Here is an 11290-nt window from a genome sequence, read left to right as displayed (position 1 = left end):
CTGGACACTTCGACCATTTTGACCAAAATGAGTTTTGGATTAATATACTACAGTCATTGACGGATATTTTGGTGTATAAAAGTCACTGTTTACTGACGTAGACCGGTAGGGTCCAACTAACCGGCCTTAATTTCCTACACTTAACTAGCCTTTTGACACACTAACCTTTGTGAATACATTTCAGTGAATCAATTAAGCAGATCATTTTGTTGTCATATATGGGTGTTGTTTAAGAAATAAAATTTCAAGAAGTTGTCTACAGTTGAACATATGAATATTACCCTTGTACATAAGATTATTTCTTGTACATAATGAATATTGCCCTTGTACATATGAATATTGCCCTTGTACCTATGAATAGTGCCCTAGTGCATATAAATATTGATCTTGTACCTGTGAATATTGCCCTTGTACATATGAATATTGCCTTTTAACCTATGAATATTGCCTTTGTACATGTGAATATTGCCCTTGTACATATGAATATTGCCCTTGTACATATGAACATTGCTCTTGTACATATGCATATTGCCCTTGTACCTATGAATATTGCTCTTGTACATATGAATATTGCTCTTGTACATATTGCCGCCTAAGACACAATGCAATGGAAAGTGTTAAGTAATAACCCAAGTCAAAACTCATTGACATATTTTTATTATTTGCGTAACTATTTATGCAATTAAGTATTTACACAATTTTGATATATCATTTATCGACTTAGAATCGATACTACAGATATTAACATCATATATTTCATAAACTGTTATTTGTATCACAAAACTTCCATCATATATCACGCTTATAAGATGAAACACCACAATTCCATTTGTACACTCCCGTCAAAATGAAAGAATTTTATTTTCATAACATGCTGTATTTATAAAAATAATTCTTGAATGACTTTACAATAAAATAGATTTATTGAAAGTACTGAAACTGCACTCATTTGAAATCATTTTCATCATTCACAATAGATAAAACTATATTGAACAAGCAAATTCGATGAATTGGTATCCCCCGCCGAAAGAGTTTGTGGTGAGGAATGGCAAAAAATATATCCGGCAAAAAGTTGAGGATGTTACTAAGAAGCAAATAATTTCATTAGTCAAAATCAATTTAAGAGAAAATGAATGCTTTTTTTGTTTTGGGGGGGGGGGGGGGGGGGGGGGGGAGGGGGGAACCGGGGTGACCGGGTGAGGGTACAAAACTTCACATGCTGATTATAAATATTGATGAAAAATTAAAAATAATGATAAAAAACAAGAGCTGTCCATAAGACAGCGCGCTGGACTTTTCTCGGTGCTTGTCTCTGAATTAGAGCTTTGCCAGTAAAAAACAAATCCAAGTTAAAAAGGCACAACTCTGTCAAAATTCAACTCAGAGTTATGGGAATTGTGTCTCCTGGTGAAGACTTCGATAGTAAATAACTATTTTGAGTTTCAAGTCAAAAGCTTTAAAAGTAAAAAATATCAAAGCCCTAGGCCCTGTGGTTTTGGACAAGAGGTTTTTCAAAGTTTTTCTCTATATAAGTCTATATAAACCATGTGACCCCTGGGGCAGGGCCATATTTGACCCCAGGGAAATAATTTGAATCATCTTGGTAGAGGACCACTAGATGATGCCACATACTAAATATCAAAGCCCTAAGCTCTGTGGTTTTGGACAAGAAGATTTTCAAAGTTTTTCCCTATATAAATCTATGTAAATTATAAAAATAAACAAAGGGCCATAAGTCACTCAAAAATTATTGAACCAGTCTGATTTTCAGGGGGACACAACTAGGGTAACAATACATATTCTGACAAAGTTTGGTCAAAATCCCCCCAGTAGTTTCTGAGGAGATGCGATAACGAGAAATTGTTAACGGACGGAAGGACGGACGACGGACCACAGACGCAGAGTGATTTGATGAGGGTGGGCTAAAAATGCTTGCATTTTTTGTCATTTAAGAAATAATATAAATCTGTACATGTTTTAAATGTCTTTTAAATCCCTAACAGATAAAACAATATAATACAGACATTATGCACACATGTGAAAAAATATAAAGGTCACTATAAGGAATAAAATATTTAACCAATTATCAATATTGACAAGGGTTTACAGCTATGGGTGACACCCTGTACCCGAATGCCTCACCGCATTTTATACACCATTCCCATTTTGAGATAAAACTGTCACAAATTTTTGAGAAAATGTCTTCAAGTTAATATTCTTTACCCTAATATATTTGCCGAAATTATAAGCCCTTAACCATACCAAAAGGTCATGAAATTGAAACAGATCATTGTATAAAACATTATAGTCACTGTTTCTTAAGCAGGGACTAGTGAATAAAATGCAGCAAACCTTTTGGGTTTATGGGATTATCTCTAGCTGCAAGTCAAGTTGAAAAAGGCTAACCGCCTAACTGAGCATAATACCCCATGCGTAAGCAGACAGGGCAGGAAAAATGTACAGGGCTGGAGAGGGGTTGGGTGGTGTATGTGCGGGGATGTGGGATGTCATTTCTATCAACAAACTGAACTGGAAGTGACAAAATTTAAGAATACTTTCTAACCTTGACCTGTTGCGTCACTGACCCTACAGTAACTGCTTAAAGCTATAGATATTATACTTGATAAGTTACAGTCCAAAAAACATTTAAGTCTCCTGATTTCTTTGACCTTGACCTTTTATTTCTTTGCCCCCAACAAAAATAGAGATCCTCTTCAAGAAATGTTTAGTTAACATAAATTATAAAGTTTGAAAGCTGTCACTATTACACTTTGGGATTTAGATCCCGGAAATTACCAGACTGACATTCAGGTCCATCTGACCTTTAAGCTACTGACTCCAAGGTCAATAGGGATATTCCTCATACAGAATGTATTTGTTGTGTTAAGTTTGAAAGTCAACGCTGGTATACTTTATTACTTAGAAATCAGATACCAATATTAAGTTTCCTGGTCACTATGACCCTGATCTTTAACCTACTGACCCAACAAACAATATAAAGTTGTCCTCTTCAAGAGCTGCCACGTGATCAATAAAAGTGAGAAAAAATGAGAAAACTAAAGCTGTTACAGTTTCTGCGTTCAAAAACATAATGATTACCAGAAATTATGTCAGGTCCCTGCAACCTTGACGTTTGAACCACTGATCCCAAAATCAATGGACATTAATTCCTCTGATCTACCATATCATTGTGTAATTCTGAAAGCCAGTAGCTGTTACACTTTATAACTTCCAAAAACAGTTTCATTCTCTGAGTCAATGTGATGTGACCTTGACCTTAAACATTTAAAGCCAAATTCCTAATCAATGAACACAAAATGGGTGAAACACTCCTAATGCAGTGCCCAAGTTCCTTCCCGAGATAACATGAATTCCAAAATATTTAGACACTTTTTCCGCTTATATACCGTGGAATGGCAACAAGAGTTCTGCAGGGAACAACATTTGAAAAACTTTGGTAAAGGGCTATACAAGGAGAAAAGTTAGGACGGATGGAGTCCTACGGGTGGTGAGTGATCAGAAGAGCTCATACTAAACACCGTGTGTCCAGGTGCACCTATAAGGGAGATAATCCAAAAGGTAAGCAAGGCAGTATTATGGGTCTTAAAATACACTGCACTTCCTTTAGAGCATTAACATTGTTTTCTTTATAATTTGACCTTAAGTCCTAGTTTTTTACCTAAGGCCACATTTATAAAAGTCTTTGTTTGCTGTCTCCCAAGTCTACTGTTTGAAGTTGGGTATGTAGGTAAGCCAATTACATTTTATTATTCTACTGCTTCTGACTAATTATTTTATATTTCTCATGAAGACAAATGAATAAAAAATATGAAGATATCTTGCGTCATTTTATATCTGACTTGTTGATACTTTTGCGAATATGCGAACAAAAATCTAAATTTTAGATGACACAATAAAGCAACTTTCTGCTCTTCTATTATAATGACTAAAATTCTAACATGTTGTTATCAATATATGTGGGAGAGGTAGACCTCAGTCTGGGTAGGAAGTGTGGTGGTGTAAAACGTATTTCATAGGCTTTTAATAGGTTTTTGATAATTTAATTTTGTCATGGATATTTTTAACAGATGAAGTTAATGTTGGGAGAGAGAAAGATATCTGATGAGGCAAGGGATTTATGGTTTAAATGTGGTTTAGAAGGATTTACTGAAAAAAGTTACACTTCTAATCTCCGGACGTCGATCTAAAAATTTCCAAATTTCCTTCCGTAAATATTGTGTGCTAAGACAATCTACATTTCTGAAACTTTACTTAGAGTAAATATCGGCCTCTTACACCTTTAAATGTTGAAAGGTTGAAATGTTACGAGGAAAATATGCACACATTTAATAATGAATTTTTCAACAAGAGGGAACTTACGACGTGAAACGCATGTTTATTCTTTTCCCAACAAAATATAATAAAGAGTGCATCAGCAATAAATTCATTTTTAGTGCTTAGAGTTCAGAATTTTGGTTTACCGTCTGTAATTCAAGTCGTGAAATGTGAGATTCTGAGCTATTTTCATATTAACACCCGATAAATTGATGAATTTTGCAAGGCGACATCGAATAAAAATGGCAGCATTCGTATCGTTTTCCGTGGCAGCGCCTACGAGATTAATCGGGTGAGGCGAAAGAATAAGACAGGTAACCGTTACTAAAAGTTTTATTGCCAGGACCAGAAATGGACAGGAAATATTAGTTCCTGCTTCAAATTCTTTTTTGATTAATATTGGCTTGAGAAGAGGCTGGAGTAGCCCTTCCGCCAACACAATATCCGTCATGAAACGCACATGCTTCTTTCCCGCCAAAATTATAATAACGTGTCCACAACATAATTATTATCAGAAGCGTGCACAATCGATCTCATTTAAAATTTAACAAGCAAATTCGATGAATTGGTATCCCCCACCGAAAGGGTTTGTGGTGAGGAATGGCAAAAAAATATATCCGGCAAAAAGTTAAGGATGTTAATAAGAAGCAAATAATTTCATTAGTCAAAATCAATTTAACAGAAAACAAATGTATGATACTTTGATCCTGACTAAAGAATTTATTTTGAATAGGATATGCTTACTGTAATAAGCTTAGCTTTTAAAATTAAATGCAGTTAACTGAAATGTGAGCTTGAAGTTTAACTGGAACGAAATATTGTCTTTGAGTGGTTTGGCACCAGGTGTTGCTGTTTACCCGGCTGTAGTATGTCCATGGATTCCATGGATTTCAGCATGGTCTGTTGTCCATGGAGTATTGGAACACATATCCATGGACAAAAACTGTGTATCCCTGGATAAAAATCCGTGCCTGTCCAGGGACAGTGGCCATGGACAATGTCCATGGCATCCATGGCCAGTGTCCAGGGCATATCCATGGACAGTGGCCATGCCATCCATGGACATTGTCCAGTGTCTAAGCCATCCATGGATGGTGTCCATGCCATCCGTGGACTGGGTCCATGCCATCCAAGGACCTGTCATCATGCAGCACTTCTTAGCCTAGCCTGGCAATTGTGGCTTGAACTTCCTACCGTAACAGGGCATTTGTTCAAATCTACATATCAGACAAGTGGATGTCTGGTTAAGAATGATAAATATTCACTTAGCTTTAACTAAAAAATTAAACTACAAGATATATTAAATATAAAATTATTTAATAGAAAGTTATGAATACAACAAAATTATTTTTGGAGTTATGTTGGCTCAATATAGGTGGCACCAGAATGTCTCTTAATTAGCTTTGCTAAAACCATCACCAGGGTCAGGAACCTCATTCCAGCCATTTCTGAAATTGATATAAAACATTTTATATTAATAATTGCAATTAAAATGTTTAGACAATACAATATTACCTATGTGAAATGAAAACTCTAAATCCAGAATTAATTTGCAGTTGCCATTTAAATGTTGTATCAAAACCAATTACTTTATAATTGGACACTGAAATGAAAATAAGAGCACAATCTGTGGGTACTATCCCTCATCTCAGTAAATGCTTATTAATAATGATGACAGACAAGCTTAAAAAGAAATTTTAGAATTTCGTACTGACAAAAAATTAATGTCATAAAATGTTGACGGAATTTTCAGCCTGTCAGTGAAACCTTATCCCCAACAAGATAAATTAATACATCATCAACCTTTTATAGAAATAAATATACTAGTATAAGTGTTTGCAAATATTTACTTACAGTTTAGTGTTTGATGGGGTCTCTGTCTGTGATCTCATTTCATCCTGTAGCATGCTGCATAGTCACTAAAGCCATCAAATATCTGATTACATCATTTCATTCATACATGTTGAAGACAATGCTTCTAATAACTAAATATGTACACTCTTGTATCTGCAAAGTAAAATTATAACATTAATGTTTAGACTTCGTTGTAAGCCAAAGTGATTGTAGGATTAATTACAAGAAATGAATAATAGAAAACTGCAAGAACTATATGCATTAAATAAACTGTTGCTACAGAAGCATAATTATGTATCATTCACATATACCTTAAAAAATACCTGTAACCAGGTGAAAGTTTAAGCCACTGAGATGAATAAAGTTCCTGCTTCAGTCTATTTATTTTAGTTCTATGATATATAGATTTAAATTATATTATAGTTTAGAAAGTTTAATGTTCTTACCTGATATCTCTCAAAAAGCATTTTTGAATTTCAAGGTACAAAATTATTTAGCTCCATTCCATTTTGCCTCCAACATCTAGAACAAAGCACTTCCTGTTTACATTCAAATTTTTGTATTCATGAGCAATATTCCTTGGCACAGTATAGTTACTGAAGGGAATATCTGGAATGTTCTTAAAATATATATATACAGTTCGTGAGAATTTTTCCATTTATTTGCTCACAGAATTTGCAAAGATCACAGAAAAAAAATAAAAAAAAGTATTGGGATTATTTCTTGGGGCTACATGTGTAAAACGGCTTCAGAAGCCTGCATTTCCATTGGTCTTTATCTTGGTCAGAATCTCCAGATGTTATTAGCTATCTCTGTGTGTTCATTTATACAACAGTACACATTGAACAGCAGTGTATTAACTGGCTGTAAAAAGCTAGATAATTAATCACTGCCTGGATTATCAAAGGCATATAGACTAATTCAGTTTATAATATGATGAGTTTACATAATTATATGAGCATAATTTCATAACAATTTCTTTGACTATATGACATTTAATCCTTATGAACTACTGTATTTTTTTCGGTGCCATTGTTTGAGATGTTCAGTAACAAACTGAAAGAAATAAATAGCTTATATAGTGGGATATATTTTCAATGATGTATGATATCTCGTTACATCAACTGTCAAGATGAATTAATAAAATGATGTAATTCTAATTTACATTTTTTTTAATATGCAAAATGAAAACATTTTATTTAGTTACATTCCCTGTTTCATTTCAATTAATTTGAATACCTATATGACCATAAAACTAAGGACAGTAATGAATTAATAATTTAAAAAAAAAAATCCCATTTTTTCGACTTAGAACTTTTTCTGTCTTATTCATCAGAGAATTTCTAAGTGTGAGCAGAAAAGCTGACCATGGACCATGTCCATGCTGCTATTCACTTTCCATGGACATTGTCCATGATATCCCTGCCTTCATCCCTGGACAACTGTCCATGGATTAAACTTTTCCATGGAAAAACTCCTAATTCACCTGGATATCCATGCTCTGGCCATGGATATCCATGTTTTAACCATGGATAAAAATATCTGGCCATGGACATTCTACAGCCGGGAAACATGTACATTTGAACTTAAAAGAATAGATGTCCTTAAGAGAACACAGGTAAGATATCTTGAACATGACTGAGGGCAAGGTTTGTGCAGTCACAACTTAACATGTTGAAGGTTTGAACATTGTAAAACAAGAGGACCATGATGGTCCTGAATCGCTCACCTATCTCCACATGACCCAGTGTTCAACTGAGTATGACATCGTTATTTCTATTATTTGACATAGTGACCTAGTTTTTGAGCACATGTGACCTAGATATCATCAAGATAAAAAATTCTGACCAATTTTCATGAAGATCCATTGAAAAATATGGCCTCTAGAGAGTTCACAAGGTTTATCTATTATTTGACCTAATGACCTAGTTTTTGAAGGCACGTGACCCACTTTTAAACTTGACTTAGATATCATCAAGGTGAACATTCTCACCAATTTTCATGAAGATCTCGTGAAAAATATGGCCTCTAGAGAGGTCACAAGGTTTTTCTATTTTTCGACCTACTGACCTAGTTTTTGACCGAACATGACCCAGTTACGAACCTGACCTAGATATCATCAAGCTGAACATTCTCACCAATTTTCATGAAGATCCATTGAGAAATATGGCCTCTAGAGAGGTCACAAGGTTTTTTCTATTTTTAGACCTACTGACCTAGTTTTTGACCCCACGTGACCCAGTTTCGAATCTGACTTAGATATCATCAAGATGAACATTCTGACCAATATTCATGAAGATCTCATGAAAAATATGGCCTCTAGTGAGGTCACAAGGTTTTTCTATTTTTAGATCTACTGACCTAGTTTTCAACCCCACGTGACCCAGTTTCGAATCTGACCTAGATATCTTCAAGGTAAACATTCTGACCAATTTTCATGAAGATCCATTGAAAAATATCGCCTCTAGAGAGGTCACAAGGTTTTCCTATTTTTAGACCTACTGACCTAGTTTTTGACCGCACATGACCCAGTTTCGAACTTGACCTAGATATCATCAAGGTGAACATTCTGACCAATTTTCATGAAGATCCATTGAGAAATATGGCCACTAGAGAGGTCACAAGGTTTTTCTATTTTTAGATCTACTGACCTAGTTTTTGACCCCACATGACCCAGTTTCAAACTTGACCTAGATATCATCAAGGTGAACATTCTGACCAATATTCATGAAGATCTCATGAAAAATATGGCCTCTAGAGAGGTCACAAGGTTTTTCTATTTTTAGATCTACTGACCTAGTTTTTAACCCCACGTGACCCAGTTTCGAACTTGACCTAGATATCATCAAGATGAACATTCTGACCAATTTTCATGAAGATGCATTGAGAAATATGGCCTCTAGAGAGGTCACAAGGTTTTTCTATTTTTAGACCTAGTGACCTAGTTTTTGACCCTACGTGACCCAGTTTCGAACTTGACCTAGAAATCATCAGGATAAACATTCTGACCAATTTTCATGAAGATGCATTAAGAAATATGGCCTCTAGAGAGGTCACAAGGTTTTCCTATTTTTAGACCTACTGACCTAGTTTTTGACCGCACATGACCCAGTTTCGAACTTGACCTAGATATCATCAAGGTGAACATTCTGACCAATTTTCATGAAGATCCATTGAGAAATATGGCCACTAGAGAGGTCACAAGGTTTTTCTATTTTTAGATCTACTGACCTAGTTTTTGACCCCACATGACCCAGTTTCAAACTTGACCTAGATATCATCAAGGTGAACATTCTGACCAATATTCATGAAGATCTCATGAAAAATATGGCCTCTAGAGAGGTCACAAGGTTTTTCTATTTTTAGACCTACTGACCTAGTTTTTGACCCTACGTGACCCAGTTTCAAACTTGACCTAGATATCATCAAGATAAACATTCTGACCAATATTCATGAAAATCTCATGAAAAATATGGCCTCTAGAGAGGTCACAAGGTTTTTCTATTTTTAGACCTACTGACCTAGTTTTTGACCCCACGTGACCCAGTTTCGAACTTGACCTAGATATCATCAAGGTGAACATTCTGACCAATTTTCATGAAGATCTTGTGAAATATATGGCCTCTAGAGAGGTCACAAGGTTTTTCTATTTTTAGACCTACTGACCTAGTTTTTGACGGCACGTGACCCAGTTTCGAACTTGACCTAGATATCATCAAGATGAACATTCTGACCAACTTTCATAAAGATCCCATGAAAAATGTGACCTCTAGAGTGGTCACAAGCAAAAGTTTACGGACGCACGGACGGACGACGGACACCGCGCGATCACAAAAGCTCACCTTGTCACTTTGTGACAGGTGAGCTAAAAAACAAGAGGGCCATGATGGCCCTATATCGCTCACCTGTTATCATTGCACTTGAGGACAAGAAGGTCCTTAGAAAAAATATCTATGTCCAACGGACAGGAACAACAAAGGGAAGAAATTTAACCAAAAAGAAAAAAAAATCTTACAAGGTACAGGTATGTCAAAATACACCTAACAATTGGAGGTACCATCCATGTTGTACCACAGAAAAGTGGTCTTGGCTTTTCCCTACAGCCAATAATAAAAAAAGATACTAAAAATAAGCTATTTATAGTAACGTAAAAGGGAAGTAATTAAAAAAAAATATTGTAAGTGAACAAAAGAAGGATCTGCCAAATAAATCTGTTGACATAAATGAAATTTCAGATCAGTATCCTTATTAGTTATGGAGATATACCCATTTTAATTTGAAATAAAGAAAGGTAATTTGAAATAAAATCAGTCCATAGTTATCTACCCTGATTGTCTCAGTCCAACAAATAACAATAATGAAATTTCAAATAAGTCCTATAAGTACTTACGGATATAAATCCATTTTGATTACAATCAGGGGAGGTAATCAGATATAAAATAACTCTGGAACCTACGATTGGATCTGATTTGCCATGGAATCCAAGATTTATTGTTGCTGAAGATATTTTGGAAGTTTGTATCAAATAAAACCATAAATGAAGTCTCTATATGGCTGCAAAAGCCAAAATAGCCAATTCTGGACCTTTAAGGGGCCATAACTCTGGAACCCATAAAGGAATCTCGCCAGTTCAAGAAAGGAACCAAGATCTTGTGGTGATACAAGTTGTGTGCAAGTTTGGTTAAAATCAAATCATAAATGAAGCTGCTACTGTGCAGACAAGGTCAAAATAGCTAATTTTGGCCCTTTCAGGGGCCATAACTCTGGAACCCATTATGGGATCTGGCCAGATCAAGAAAGGAACAGAGATCTTATGGTGATACAAGTTTTGTGCAAGTTTGATTAAATTCAAATCATAAATGAAGCTGCTATTATGCAGACAAGGTCAAAATAGCTAATTCTGGACCTTTCAGGGGCCATCACTCTGGAACCCATATAGGAATCTCGCCAGTTCAAGAAAGGAACCAAGATCTTATGGTGATACAAGTTGTGTGCAAGTTTGGTTGAAGTAAAATCATAAATGAAGCTGCTATTGTGCAGACAAGGTCAAAATAGCTAATTTTGGCCCTTTCAGGGGCCATAACTCTTGAACCCATTATCG

General features: G+C 35.3%; 1 long non-coding RNA gene across 1 annotated transcript; it reads right to left on the bottom strand.

Moving 5' to 3' along the window:
- Positions 1–640: 640 nt before the first annotated feature.
- Positions 641–7574, bottom strand: LOC123557409 (uncharacterized). The gene is made up of 3 exons (XR_006687641.2): positions 6636–7574; positions 6190–6342; positions 641–5783 (listed from the first exon to the last, which is right to left on the bottom strand). It is a non-coding gene; the product is annotated as an uncharacterized LOC123557409 (long non-coding RNA).
- Positions 7575–11290: the final 3716 nt, after the last annotated feature.

Source organism: Mercenaria mercenaria, unplaced genomic scaffold (genome assembly GCF_021730395.1).
Source record: "Mercenaria mercenaria strain notata unplaced genomic scaffold, MADL_Memer_1 contig_3612, whole genome shotgun sequence".
Lineage (NCBI taxonomy): Eukaryota > Metazoa > Mollusca > Bivalvia > Venerida > Veneridae > Mercenaria > Mercenaria mercenaria.
Note: the sequence above shows the minus strand (reverse complement) of the source record. Positions and strands in the feature narration are given on the sequence as shown.